This window comes from Strix aluco, chromosome 2 (assembly GCF_031877795.1).
Source record: "Strix aluco isolate bStrAlu1 chromosome 2, bStrAlu1.hap1, whole genome shotgun sequence".
In the NCBI taxonomy this organism is placed as follows: domain Eukaryota; kingdom Metazoa; phylum Chordata; class Aves; order Strigiformes; family Strigidae; genus Strix; species Strix aluco.
In genome coordinates, this window is record NC_133932.1 from 134,184,606 (window position 1) to 134,199,932 (window position 15,327).

At 44.3% G+C, this 15,327-nt stretch overlaps 1 protein-coding gene across 6 annotated transcripts in view; it reads left to right on the forward strand.

Annotated features, from left to right (window-relative positions):
* Positions 1-582: 582 nt before the first annotated feature.
* PAK1 (p21 (RAC1) activated kinase 1) overlaps positions 583-15,327 on the forward strand; it is an 83,859-nt gene continuing 69,114 nt past the window's right edge. The window contains exon 1 of one of the 6 annotated variants that reach the window (XM_074816443.1): positions 583-658. The gene's annotated coding sequence lies outside the window, so the exon portion shown is untranslated. Of the gene's footprint in view, positions 659-1,317; positions 1,370-2,593; positions 2,836-11,401; positions 11,544-15,327 lie in introns of those variants that run through there. The other 5 variants (XM_074816439.1, XM_074816438.1, XM_074816437.1 and 2 more) reach the window with 5 other exon arrangements.

Consider the following 15,327-nt stretch of genomic DNA (forward strand, 5'->3'; position numbering starts at 1 on the left):
GCACCTTTATGTCACAACCAGAGGACAGACGACAGACAGACCGCGCGCCGGGTTCGTGCAGTCAGTCTGGGTGCGTGGTTTTGAATCCGATTTTAAATGTATCCAACAGAGGGAAGTAATTCTAAGTGTGCAATTCCACAACAGGTTGAGCTGATTGAAATCAGCTCTGTTGCAGTCCCACTCTCCCTACCCGCCCCAGACTCGCGTTCTCACTTCCTCCATTTGTTTATTTTTGTGCTGTTGATTTTCTGCTGGTTTAGCTCCCGTGCAAACCGATAAACTTATAAACGTTGGTACAAGGGAGAAGGACAAGACTGTGGCAGCGCCATCTCAATCTGTCGTAGGTGGGCACGCTGTCTCGGTATAAAAGGCAGGTCTGGTGACCTGTATTATTTGTCTCCCTTTTATCTGTATCTACCTGCTTAACATCTTACTTCTGTGTGTCTAGACAGCATGTTCCATGTACACAACCTCACCGTGCCCATGCTCTGTTCTTGAGCGCGGTGCAGCTCTACGGCTGTGCAATCAAATCCCTCCTCTTTTTCTCTCTCAGCAGAGCACAAGCGCTGAGACGAAAACTCCTGTTAACCAGGGCGACAAGTTTCCAGCGAGCTTTGGATCGCAGGGAGAGCCAACACCCGCGTCCCTGCAGTCTAAGGTACAGACCTCTCGCCTTGTGCAACACCCAAGCAGGGCAGAGCCCATTTTATTCTCGCCTTTTTTGGATCTGCATGCACCCAGTCCTTAGCACAATGGAGCCGGCCCTGCGATAGCACAGCGTGATACAGAAATAAAGTCATTACAGCGGTGCACGCCAAGGGTGTAATTGCCGGTGATCCACTCCCCGCGCCGGAGCTCCTGGTGATGGCGTGATCACGAAAGATTTTCACGTCCCAGGCCAACGCCGCTCCCTTCCCCCTGCCCTGCAGAGGTGCCGGGCTCCGGGCAGCAGCCTGCAGCGAGGCTGGTGCACAGCCCACGGCTTTCCCGAGGCAGCACGGAGCCGCCGCAAGCTCCGGGCTCCCCATCTGCTGCACCGGGAAGGTACCACCCCCCACCCCCCAAAAAAACCCCAACTTTTCCCCGGGACCGCTCAGCTGCGATGCTGCGGCCCAGCGCAACCCCAGTCCCCCAAAGCAAGTCCTGCCCCCCTCCCCCGCCGTGCCCCGTTGCCCACCTTGGCGACAGGGGGGCGGCGGGGCGGGCCCCCCCGGACCGGAGCCAATGGCAGCGGCAAGGCGGGGAGGGCGAAGGGAGGCGGTGCCGGGCCGACAATAGGGGCGGCTGGAGGGCGGCGTGGGGAGCTGGCAGGGAGCAGGCAGGGAGCGGGCAGGGCGGCAGCCGGGCAGCACCTTGCGGCGGGCGGAAGGTGAGTCCCGCCGGGCCGGGGATTGCCTTGCTTGTTGTTTTGTAGCCGGAAAGTTTACAAAAGGGTTGAACGGCCGGGGTTTTTTTTTTTTTTTTTTTCTTTTCATTTAGGAGGGGGGTACTGAGCCTGGCTCCCTCCTCCTGCCTCCCCCCACTCTTGCCTCCTCGGCTCATTCATTTAACAAAGGGAGTTCTCTTTAACCCCCGGGCTTTCCAACCGGGGAGCCTTTTGGGGCCGCATGCTTGGGGTCCCGGAGCAGAGCTTGAGGTGGAAATCGGGGCTCAGCTCAGAATTTTCTGATGAACACCCCGTCCTGGCTTCAGCTGGAGGGGCGAGTGTTTTGGGCAAACACAAAGATTGGGGAGGTGGACCCTTGCTGGGCGATGGGGTGATGCAGCCCCGGGCTTTGTGTGGCTGGTGCGCAGGGATGGAGAGAGGTGGGAGCGTGTCTTTTACCTACCCCCGCTCCATCCTCTGCCCGTGTGTATGTATGAAACCGTGGCTTTTTGCTGTTAAAGTACTTAAAAGCAAAACTGAACTTAGTATCGTGGGATAATTGGAAGGGACCTCAGTCTCTAGTCCAGCCTTCTCAAAGCAGGGGCTTCTGCCTGGGGAGTGGGTAGCAGTGAAGGGGCATCGTGAAATGGGTGGCACCTCTGGGTGCTCTTGAATGCTCCTGGGAGCCCGAAGGAGAGGCAGCACCAGCAGGACGAGCCCTCAGGGGCAGCAGCGCTTCTCTCTTCCACTGTGCACGGAAATGCCCCAATCCACAGCTCTGCCATGCCTGCAATCCCTGTTCTTGCTGCTTTTGTTATCCGGAGGGCTTAAAATTCATGATTGTTGGGAATAGCTGGCTCCATCCGTGCGTGTGTCATGGTGCATCTGCTCCTGCTGAGCATTACTTGATCCTTATTCCGACATTACCTCCAGGAGTTTTTCTTCAGGAACAAGATTTATAAATAGATGTCAAAACCTGGCTCTTTGCTGGGGACCTGTTACCCGCTGTAAGGCATGTACTTTATGCGGTGATTAAGTGTGAGAGATACATACATGTACGAACAACTGTAAAAGCTGTTTAGTTAGCCAAGCGTTTCAAAGTGAAAGCGGGTATTATAGTTGGGTGAAATGGCTGTGTCGGGCACAGGCGGAAGAGTGTTTGTTCTCTGCTTGCAATTACTCTTTGTACAGTGACTCATGGATGCCTCCCTTCTCCATACCTGGAGTTTCCTGGTGGTGCACACATTACCTGGCAAAGCAGGGAGCATCTCCCCGTCTGCTGCTCTAACATCTCTTAGTGTGGGTGTGTTAATCTCGCTCACAGTTTTTTAGGATAAAGCTGCAAAAACTCCTCCTTGTGGAGCAGTTTGTGTGTATGTGTCTGCTGGATGCTTAGAAATTGCTTTTCCCTGTGCGTTTTCTGGGATAAGTCAGAGAAGTGAAGCTCATCTCTGCACAGAGAACGGAAGGTACGGTGGAAATTTAAATGCGTCTAAATACTGAATCTGTTTAACTGTGGATTGTCTCTGCCTTGTGCCACGGGACAGAATTTGTTCTTAGCTGTACTGTATAACAAAGCTGGAGACTGATAAGCTGGGTGGGTATTTAGCCTTTCCGAGTCCTGTGGGGAGGGACCAGCTTCTTTAAATGGGATGATATAACTACGATTCTTTGACTTGGAAATGAAAGCTGAAAATAAAATTGAAGAGGAAAATGCTCTTGTAGTATGACAGCGGGAATGCTTTGACTGATTTTAGGGATTATTGTGTGCTCTGTATGGTACTCGGGGGGGGGAGAAAAAAAAGAGTAGGGAAACGTAAGTCTTATGGTTCATGCTTTTCCGTGCATCACAGGGATATTGGAAGAAATGTGTGACAAGTCCAGCATAACTTCCAGAAGTGAAAATATATTGCTTATTGTGTTTCTGACTGCCTTGCTTGCACTGGATTAAAAACTGATGCTAACCCTTCTTGCCCAAGAGGCCAAAGAACTGTTTGATAACTGCTGATTCTTGTGTATCCTTTTTCAGGTGTGTGCAGACCTTTTTTTCTCAGCTTGGACTATTAAATGCGTGAATTTCACCTAGTTTGCTAACTAGTGTTTTGTTTTCTTTAAAGTATGAGTGAGCTGCAGTATGGCTTCTTCCCTTCTTTCTCCCTTTGTGCACCTGTCTCGCTTCCTCTGTGTGGGAAGTTTTGTAATTTCAAAAGCTAGTTGTTATGGTCCAGTTCCCTTGTATTCTTAAGAGTGTGCAGAACCACCTAAAGCTGAAATAGACTTTTCTCAGTAGCAAAATACAGAAATGATCCAGAGCTCCACCCTTAAAGTGATCTGGGTTTACAGTTCATCCTGTCAACAGCAGATAACAGAAGCAAATAAACTTTGTAAAGGATCTGAAAAACAATCACTCTTTGTGAGGAGGTACAAGAAACAGTGTGAAACCAGGCAACTAAAAATGAAAGTCATAATTCTTTAAACCCTAGTCGATAGTTAGCCCATTGACAGGTACAACAATATCTCTTGTTGGCTTTTTACCTCTTTGGGAAGGCAAAGGAATATTGTGTGCCAGAATCGTATTGTGTGAAAGAGCCTTTTTCTCTGCCTGGCAAGGAGCTGTACTTATTTTCTCAGCCCGATGTCTTGGCCTGTATAGGAACTGGGGAGAACGTAGGCATGTTCTGTTTGATGCTGAGGGCTTGCTTTTACGGAGAAAATAATTTCTCTAATGTGTGACACTTTTATGCACTTGCACAGCTCTCAGCTGGGAGGAACTGCTTTGCACCCCAGTTCCCAGGGCTGGGAATGGCTGGGTCCATTCCCTTTGGTGGCAGCAGAACTGGGCCCGTCAGCAGATGCTCACTCATGTGGCACATAAGTCACTGTGATCACTTCTTCCCTTCTGAGCATAAGGCATGTGATGCTCTTTAGGAATGAATAGATTAAAAATGTCTGATGCTGGTTGTGTTAAGCAGGTTTTTACTCAAATTTAAGTCCAAGCTTGAAATTCCAGAACTTGGGTGTGGCTGTGCACGGCATGTGTAAATGTGGACATTTTGGCTGTGAGGGGTGACACTCAGTGCTGCCACTGGTGATTACTGCCCCTGGCTTTGTGCGGGGGGGAAAAAGCTTACTGTTTTCTTGTTCCTCCTCAGCCACATCCTCACAGCTGTAGTTGTGAGTCTTTGGGTCCTCCTACGCTCTGTCTCCTTTTTCAGCCTGTGGCAGTGGGGTGCGTGTCACACTTTCGGGGCCCTTTATGGGATTCACTTGATGAAAACATAGATGCTCAGGTCTGAAAACATGGATGCTCAGAGCCAAGCAAGTCTCCTCAGGCTCCCAGTATGATCAGTAGAGAGGAAAAGGTCCTTTTAGGATGTGGGATGTATCGTCCTCCAGTATGCCTTTTAAAATAGGTCAGAGAGTTTCACTCTAAAAGTACTGATTCCTCTTTGTAGTCACCCAGGTCTCCTCTGTCTCCCATGCATTGTGTTGTACAGGGCAGCAGGTAACTGAGAGGAGTTTTACTTACTCCTCTCTCTGTGGGGATGCAGGCAGGCAGCAGTGCTAACAAACCCACTGGCAGAAGCACTGCAGTAGCATAGCTTTCATGAATTCCCTTCATTTTAGCACTTGTTTGTTGGGGTGGGGGAAGGGGAAACAAAAAAGCCGTCTGATTAAGTGCATTTCCAGGGGAATTTGAAGAAAAAGTAGAAGTATTCAGTTCTGGTTTATGTACTAATATGCTTCTAGTAATTTGTCTGGGCTCTCTAATAGCTGTTCAGACTGGCAGTCCAAGTGTTCTGACTTCCAGTCATATAGCTAACGATGGCCTTTATCTCTTGCGTCTGGTCTGGGATGTAGGTTAAACAATAACTTTCCTTCCATAATTTCTTTCCTTCTTGCAATCTGTGCTCTTTGGACCTCCTATATGGCTATTTTATTTCACTCTTAAGCTGATAAACTACCTTAAAGTCATTCTATTTCCTACTTCCTGTCTAGAATCAGTGAGGTAAAGTGGTGGCAAATCGGACATCCTTTTATCATCTCAGGTTTACAGAAAGGAGGAGGAAAAAAAAGGTAATGGGATAGTAGGAAGGTCCTAATTTGGGGATAACGGGCCAAATCAGAACACTGCAGAAGTAGTAACCAAATGTACTTTCTGAAAAGAAATAATTTCTCCTACAACAGCCCTTTGTGATCCCAATTGCCATGTGAAAGGCAATGCACATAATATATTGTGTCTGCCTTGAAGTATATGGCATCTAGCTGCAAACATCTCCTTATCTAGGTGGGCTTGTAGCTGTGGGACTACAAGCAAGTCAAGTGGCAAGTGTGTGCTGCATGCAAGGGGCATAAAGCCTTGTCTCATGCCCTTTTTTCCCCTTCTTTTTCCATAAAGTCAGCCCATACCTGTAATCTAAATGGAGAACAGGGGAGGAAAATAAATTACTGTTCATATTGTGTGTGGTTTTGGGGTGCAGAAGAGTCATCCAAGTTTACCTTAAGGAATCGTCTCCTGCTCTTATGAGCTTGATGCACGTATTACAGTGTGTCTGTGGTTTACAGCTGATGGCATTTAATGACTTTACAGATGGCAGCAGAGAGAAGGAAAATCAAATGCAAAAGGTTAGGACACAGTTTGACAGACAGGCTTGCTAAGGTGTCACAGCACTGCTTTGGGACCTTGAGTTACTTTCTCTAAGCATCAGTAGGGCTTTGAGCTATCAGTTCTCTTGATGACTGTAAGTGGTATACAAGTTTTAGATGATGCCTCTCTTACAAGATGAAGCCCATTTCTCAGGGTTTATGTGTTGTATTCATGAAATAGGAGCTGGAGTGAGAAATATTTTTATTTGAATGGGTGGTTTGCTTCATGTCGTTCTCATTTACATATAGAAAGCTTAGAGTAATGCAAAATAGCTTATCAGTTCTTTACCATAAAGAATTTCCAACATAGATTATTTTCTGCACCTACATATTCCCAAATGCACATTCTCTGCTGATTTTAGAATATGCATGGCTTGGCCACTTAACCCAAACTCCTCTGTAGAAAGAGTAGAGAAGTGATTCCTTTTGTAAAACTTGGATTTAATGTTCCCAGCTATCTGTAAGTGAACATTATGCAGTTTCACCAAGTTCAACTTAAAGGCTTTGTGCCAGGATGAATCTATCATTTCCCTTTAGTAGGTATTTCAAGAATGTCTCATTTCAGTCGTGCTTTGGAGAGGCTAGAAGTCACAGCTGAACGTAGAATTCATGTGCTTCCATAGTTCAGACATGTTTGGGATGAAGGAAAAGCTGATTTCCTTCAGCAGCAGAAGGAAGGAATATTCCAAGCCCCCTTTCCCAATCCTGTCTGTACGACTGAAACTGTTACATTCTGATCAGCTCCAGACCCTGTGCTAACCTCTCTGTAAGGTGCAGCGTGTGTCTGAGGCTGTTACTGAGCTCTGTGACCCCAGTGTGTGTTGAGGTAGAGGCAGGGGAAAAAAAATGAGGCCAGGTTCATAATGTATCCTTTGCTTTTCTGGTTCATTAAACTGCTCACCTGAGTCTGAACTCTGGTGTCCCTTCATAACAGAAGGTGGATTTAACAGTCAGGTAACAACTGCAAAGACCAGGGAGTGCGTAGCACAAAAAAGAATTAGCAGAAAACGGACACATCAAGATTTGAAATGCAATATTGATTAGTTCATTAAAATTAATAAGACACTCAATTATAAAACTCCCATTGCATTTTGCAGTTCTTCTGGAAATAGAACAATTTATATGTCCTTATCCTTTCAGGAATGCCTCACTCAAGACAAATTTTAATATCATTTTATTTTGCAAACCAGAAAATGTGCTAACTCTTAGTGAAGCGCAAGTTTGTCTGTGTTTTATTTAGTAAAACATTGTTTTTAATAGGCATTGTTTTTAATAGACTGGAAGATGTCATGATATTATGTATTAAAAAGTCGCTTTAATTAACAACGATCCAAATTAGTGTATAATTGGCCTAATGTTGCTGTAGTCAGGGTCAATAAATAAAAGGCAGATATTCACATACTGGCTAATTTTTAGAAAATTGGACAAATCTGTTTCAAAACAAAGCACAGAGAGGGGAAACCCTTTGATTCAAGCTCAGGATCTCAAGGAACAAGTTTATGAAAGGGAACGTTGGTTCATAAAAAGGAAAAGTGTCACATTTTTCCTAATTCTTCAGAAATATGTATGTGGCCTCCATAATACAGAAATGCACTTTTCAGGCTACCAATCTAATTGTCTTGTGGAACCTTAAATTACTTAAAGCTGAATTTCCAGTGCGAATCTCTATGTTTTACTAAGTATTGTACTTTGTTAAATAATATCTTTAATACAGGATTTGCTTGAGAGGGTTTGAGCCACTTGCCTCGTGGCACTTCTTGCTGAAATGAGAAATTGTTCTAGGAATACTCAGTTTCCATGCAAGAGGGAGGCTGGAGAAAGATAAAAGACATAAAGCAAAGATCCTGGAATGATTGTTAAGTGGATGGCACTTCTCATGGATGTGGTCACTGCTAATTCTTTTTTCCACAGAAGTCTGATTGAATTTTCTTGCCACATTGCCCAGGAGAGCTAACTCTCCTGTTTAACCACAAAACGTTAACCACAAGCTTATAGTTGACATCCCTGCTTCGCCCTGCCATTGTGCTCGTCTTCAGTCCCACTTTGGGATGAGATATGAGTTCAATTTCAGTGTCACTTTTCTGGCATCGCGATCGCAGCAGATTGCAGATGACAACGGAAGAGCTTTGTGAGCTGAACTCAAAGGAGTGGCCTAGAAATGAATGGTGATAATGCCGCATAGCCCTTCATCGAAACCATCCGCTTTCTGATAATCAAAGTAATTGGTAAGGTTCTTTGGTAAAATGTATGCATGTTGTGGGTGTGTGTTAAGGTGTTTGATGCTTTCTGTTAAGCTCCAAGATTCTGGAGATGTGAAATCTATGCAAAAATCTGTGTCATATAAAAGAGACTTCTCCCACTCCTATCTGTAGAGAGAAATGACAGAATTTGATCCAAGTGTGCCTTGAAGACTTAAATAATGAGAGGATTTGGTTTGAGCCTCCAGTTCCTAATTTTGGGGGGGAAGAGTTGAGGGTATCTACTGCATCTTAACAGTAGGTTATTAACATTATACCTTAATTCTCCAAAATCACTGAAATCTTCACTGAGTAGCTTTACAGAAAGCCAGAGAAGTTGTGAGAAAAGGAAGGAGAGGGAACTGCAGCACCAGCGACAAGTATTGCATCAGTTATGTTGATCTAATAAACAAAAAATTTAAAAATCTGTCTTCTAATTTCTGGCTCATCAAATTTCTTGTTGTTGCATCAGCCTATATGTCTTGTTAAAAAGGTGTCTGGGAAAAATTGCAGTCTCTTACATTTGCGTGTCTTCTAAATTCTTTGACGCAATTTTGACTCCCTTGGTAGCAGAGCGAATGATTAAAAAGGCTGTACCAAATTCACAAAAAGCAGCAGGAGTCTCAACCGCTACCAGGCCAGCGCCAAAAGAATCTGAAAGAGTGGGACTAGAACTACTTTTCCAGACCTGCTTTAATCCCTTGTTTATGTTCCTAAAACAGATTTTGAAGAGCATGAACAAGATTAAACTGACGCTTTATCTTGATGAAGCTGTAACCTCCAATGTCAGAGTAGTGTGTCTCTTTCCATATCTGGGAGCCCTGACAATCGTACTGAACTTACCTTGCAGCGTGTGTGTGGGAACTAAGTTTTGTATTCTTCCTGTTTGTTTGGTTTCTTTTCTGTCTCCGTTCCTTACTTACATCCTTAAAGTCATGTTTGTTTGTTTTCCTTTTGCCTTTCTACAGAAACATTGTTCATCTCCTGCCTATCTTTACTTTCCCTGGCCATCCATAAGACTGATGAGAAACAGTCCTCATATTTTGTCCTCCACCCCAGTCAGAAGCAGCTTGTTCAGGGCTTGGGAGGAGGATGAAGACTGGATAGGGGAAGAAACCTTCGGCTCATTGCCTTCCTCTATCAAGCAGACAGTTTTGCTGAGGAGATATCTGGAAATATTTAAACGTGTAGATTTCATTTAGAAAGGCTGAGAAGGTGAGGGTAGGGCTGGGAATGGCAAAAGCAGGACTTTCTTCAAGAAGCAGCAAAAAATTCAAGATTCCTTCAGGGCTTTCCTGAAAGCCGGAAAGTAGAACACAACCAGTATATCTTTCTGTGTAGGCTGTCTTTAAATGGAGGCAGACGGTCACAGGCGGTGTTTGAATTCTAGGTTCAATAAAGGCACATCCTTCAGTTAGACAAGGCAAAACAGTGTCATTTGTTAGAATTCAGAAACAGTATCTAAATGCCTCAATGACTTGTCATCGAGTGACTCACTGCACTGTCATAGTAGGACTTCTGGCTTTCACATGAAAGTTAGACTTGCTGAAACAGCGTCCTGCCAGCTCATATTAACAGTCCCCACTCCCAAACATGTCTCCAATTTACTTATGGTGAAGAGGGGATGTGGGGGACAGGGCAGGAGAAGGCGGCAAGGGTAGGTTAAATGCTCAGAAATCTCATTCCTTCTTCCTTGTAGACTTCTGAGTGCCAGTTTTTTCATTTGTTGTGTGTGTCTCTTAAATAAGTCCTTGAGTTGCAAAAGAAAAACATTCAGAAGTGATGAGCTGGCCATATTTGTAAGAATTTAGTCATTTACTTGGTCCAACCAAAAATGTCTTTACTTGTGTGCAATATCTTCTTTTAAAGTTATTGGCTACTTTAAACAAATGCCAATGTTGAAATGATCTCAGCTTGATTTCCTTTACCTCCTGCAGCTCATTAGGGAATCATCAGGATTATAGTTGTTTGGTTTTTTTCTTTCATTCATATCATCATTTTTATTTTAGATGCCCTTTCCTTTTTTTGAGAGCCAGTCCTTTCTAATACTAGGTACATCCTGCAAGAGCCCTTCCTGCCTCCTGATCCAATACTTACGCATCCTGGGACCTAGTCCAGATGCCACCAACAGTGCTTGTGTGGGCTTTTTTTGTTTGTTTCAAAAACGTTTCATCGCATGCTGACATGCGGCAGCATTAAATGCTTAAGTGTGCAGTTCAGGAGGTGATGGTCATGGAGGTTAAAAGAATGTGGCTTTCTGCTTTTAACATCATACCTGTTTCTGTCATCAAGCTTTAAGGTTAGTGTTCCAGTGGATATCTGTCCTATCTGATGATGTTCAGTTGCTCTTTGAATCCCACCCTGTTCTTTTGGCTCAGTATTGAGGAGCAGTGACTTCAACAAGGTGATCTCATCCGACGTGTGGTGTAGTTGTGTTTGGTTTTGAAGACTTGAGATTCTGTTCCATCTGTACTTCCTGTAGCTATAGGTAAATCACCTGAAATCCAATAGGATGAGCATGTGTGATCTCTGTGGTCTGTCTTCCTCCTTTCTCATGAATTCACATGCTTCCCTTCTGTGGTGGGGCTCTTGTTAGCGTTGTTTTTCTTTTCACTGGGATGTGAATGGGGTGAGCGGTGAAAGGCTTCTGTATAATGCATAACCTGTACTAGTTTCAGCATAAAGACTGTTAGACCTCTCTGTGAGGGCTCTGATCCTAAATTCCTAATGAACTAACTACAAATTTGGAAGGAAAGAGCCTGTGGTTGACTTTGCATTCTTCTTGACTAACAGATGAGAAGCTTGTGTTTGCTTTTTTTTTCTAAAAACCAGCCCTCCCCCCCCCCACCCCATCACAAAACTATGGAACAAGGATGTGGCTGTTGGCAGCTGTTTTCCTTTTGATGTGGTCAACTCAAAATTAATATTAAAAGTATAATTCTAAACTTGCATTTTCTTGGAGACTGAGTCCGTGATGAAAGGACAGGAGGTTTCTCTCTCCACCTGCTGGGAGCATGCTCTTTGCTTGAGTTTTTTTGGAGGCTGTGATCTGGGGGTGAAGCTTGACACAGCTGAGCTCATCATGGCATGCAGCCATCTGAAGGCAAGGGTGCTTTTCCCTTTCAGCACTTGGTTGTGAGCTGACCTGGCAGAAAACTTAACAGAGCAAGATGAGTGAATGTAGCTGTGGTGTAGTATTAAAGATCCCGGAGCTGTCTGTAGGTTTGAAACTTGGATGGAAGGACTGTAAGACATATGGCTAGATCTGGTGGCTTCTCAGGATTAGCTCGCAAGTAAGTGCCTTTTTACTCTTGAAAGATGTGTCTGTCATTGTGGTACGTATTGTATACAGCTTTCTATTTTGGTTATTTTGTTCTTACCTTCCTCTGTCCCCAAGCCCTCTGGACCTCTAGCACCTGCCCAGTCAGCTCCTGCTAGACCTGCTTATGCTCCAAATCTGAAAGTTCTTGGTACCAAATGGATTTTGACTCCTCTCCAGCTGGTTCTCTGTCTTTGATAAATGTATTTGGGAGAAAAAGCTTGACAGAAAATCACAACTGGGTTATGTATTTTTCCCCACTCTCATTGTTGTGCTGTTCTGGATCCTCCTTTGTTTCGGTGTGGAAGCATAATGTTTGTAATCCCTGCTGTGCTGTAGGGGCTTTGATGCTTCACGTAGTGGGTTCATTTGTTAGTATAGTAGAGCGCTTGTGGGATTTTCCCATCACCTACCTGCGTAATGTCTTGCATCTTGTAGGTGTGTGTATATATATATATATTCCTGTAATCTTGAAAAGATGATTCAGAATTGAAAGGATGTTTTCCCCAGCAGGTTATAAATCAGGCCCAAACTTCTTGCTGGTGTCCAGCTGGAACTATAGTTTTAATCCAAGATGGAATTAAGTTGCTAAATGCTGCTGCCAGTCACACAAACATTATTAATTAACTGTACTGTTTTGCTATAGTGCAGGAGTCACCTCTTGTACAAATGCTTGGTGGCTTATTCATGGAGGTGCTGAGATTCCTTGTCACCTTCCACTTAAACACTGCCCGTAAAGCCTCACAGTGAGCCCAAAACACAACTGTGCTGGAGAAGTAATATGCTTTCTTCTGTCATGCAGGTGTAAAGGGTGAACACAGAAGCAACAGACACAGGGAGGAACAGGAAAACACATTTCTGTTATAGCATAATGTCACTTTATCTCTGAATAGCCTGAAATATGTACAGAAAGACTTCGGCAACATTTGTGCCTCAGAATTCCTAGCCAAGATGAAAACAAGATGAGAAACTTTCACGTTGTCAGGAACTGTGCAGCAGGTATCTGGTAAGATCTGCTGCATATGAAGGAACAAAAAAAAAGTTGTGGGTTTTTTTTTTTCTTTTTCCCCCCTTTTTTTTTTTTTTTTTTTTATTCCTAACCTGGAGACATAACTGTCTTGGTAGCCTTACGTGTTTCAGTGGGAACATCCAAGGACTGTCTTAGCAGCACTTACAGAGCCTAACCTTGAGAACAAAAGTAGAGTGTTTCATGTGGTTACATACTAAAAGATGTGGGTAGGCATCTAGTGGGAATCCAGAAAGCGCGTGGGCGCTTGATTCCCTCGGAAACTGTTGGGATTTGGCACCTAAGCTGGTAAAGTATTTTTAAAAACTCTTAAATATCTTTCTGAAAATTGGGTCTGATGTTGCTAATCAGTGTGAGGGGTGGGGGGATTTTTTTTTTTTTAAGTAATTGCTGCCTTTGATCCTTGTTACTTTCTAGCAGATAAACAGGAGGAAATTGAAGGAAAGCAAAAGAAATGACTTTGGGGCTGGAGGGATTGACGCAAAAGGAAGATAAAAGAGCTCTATACTTGTGTAGTTTTTATAAAATGAGGAGGAGGGCAGGACTGTTTATGGGCTTCTGAAGGGTATAAATGCCAAGGAATGGAGGGCGTGGAAGAAGGAAACTGTTTCAGTCTCCACTCTGCAAGTGCCTGTGCAGGCAGGTAGCTTCACACACAGCCTCATCCAAAAGGAGCATTTTCACTGAATTTGTGAGTGTTACAGGGATGTGCTGGTGAGGAACAGAAACACTGTGTGGCAGCAAGGAAGGTGCCTGCTTTAGTACTTAAGTCAGGGTAAAACATTTAAATCTGCAGTTGTTTGCACCTCAGATTGCTTGGCATCTCTTAATGTCATCCTGCTGCACAAAGCTACCTTTCCTTTCTGCCAGCCTTCCCCATCAGGAGGAGCCTAGACAGAAACCCCACTTTAGGCCCAGATAGCTCCTGTCCCAAACTTGCATTGTTGGTGCTTGGGTCTCCACCCTCTGTTAAAGCAGAGCTTGCTACCATGGTGACACTGTTTAATCTCACTGATCTCTTCGTGGCATCTGAAACATCCCCAAGGAAGAAGAGGCACGGTGGCAGCTGTGCCAGGGCACGGGTTGGTATGAGGGGGAGAGCAGGGACAGCAGGTAGGCGAGACAGTCTGTCTTGGGACTGCTCTTCTGAGATGTTAGGACTTTTGGTTTTTATATCTGTTAGGATATTATATGGATAATATACAAATATTATATATATTAGGGTATAATTCATCAGGATTAGGGTATTTTGTGAAGAGTGCTTGATGATGAAGGCGTAAAAATGTTACTTGGAGTCGATAAAGCCATAGCAGAGAACATCAAGTCTTAACTGCTGAAGGTATTAGGGGCATTCCCACACCAAGTGCACTTTTTGTAGCCAATAGATTAAATAAACTAATTTGAGATAAATACAAAAGGAAGAATTAGACCAAATAGATAAGTTAGATGTTGTTACCAGAGCTGGGTGGTTTTCAACCAAGAATCCTGAGGAACTTGAATGTGAAACTGCAGAACTGCTGGCCACGCTGTATAACTTATCACTACAGACCTCTGTGCCAGAGGACTGTGGAGTTGCCAGTGTAATTCCCATCTATGGAAAGGCTCTAGAGGGGATCCTGGGAACACCACACCAGAGTGTCACGTTACCAGGAACGGAAAGGTCTGTACTAAGGATCTCCAAATGCATAGGTAAATGTTAACTGTTGGGGAAGAGTCAGTGTGGCTTCCAAAAAATGAAAATCCTGCTGCTCTACCCCATAAAGTTCTGTGGGGTGTTGGTAGGAAAGCACTAAAGTGGATGCAATATATTTAAATTTTCAGAAAACTTCTGTCAAGAACTTAAACTGCTACAAGTTTGGAGGAAAGGTTATTATAGCTTTAAAGCCACATGAATAATAGGAAGTAAAGAATTGGGGATGATTTCACTTTTCAGGAAGGAGAAGGAAATGTCACTGTGCAGCAGCAACCAAAAAAGCCACGATCCTCATCAGGAAAGGGACGAAGGGTATCATTTTGCTTCGGTATAAATGCTTGATGCACCCGCATCCTGTGTGTGATGTGCAGTTCTGGTCTCCCCATCTCCAGAAGGACACAGTGGCGTTGCAAAAAAGCAGCTAAAAGGGTCAAAGAGGTGGGCTGCCTTCCAGTGAGGAGCTAAAATGACTGGGACTCTTCCTTGGGGGAAGGAGGGGAGGAACATGGCTGAGGTTTAGATGCTGAGGTCAGCTGGTAAAGCTGAACATGAAACATCTATCAGCTCCCATTCTGATACAACCAGGGAACTTTTGATAAAACAAGATGAGCTTTGATTTTAAAACAGATGAAAGAGCATACTAGTGCAGTGGGGAAGAATTGGTGCTTGTGGCCTCAGAATAAGTGGAGTTTGGTGACAGGCTTTGCAGCTCTCGCCCATGCAGGGCAAATCCCACCTGCATTGCCTTTGTGAGAGAGTCTGCATGACCCTTCCTTTCCCCAGGGCTCTCTTCTGCAGCTTTCATAGGAAGTGATTATCCAGGTGGCTGGCAAGCGTTCGACACTCCCTTGTGTGTACACTGAGGTTTTTTTTTTTAATTATAAGTGACTTATCCCTCATAGAAATGATTATTTTTTTTTAAATGCTGCCTTCAGCAGGGTGTGCATGTGAACTTTATTTTAATTAAGGGTGAGGAATCTGTTTTACATAACTGTATCCCAGGTTCTCACGAGAGAGTGAAAACAGCCCTGAGGGACT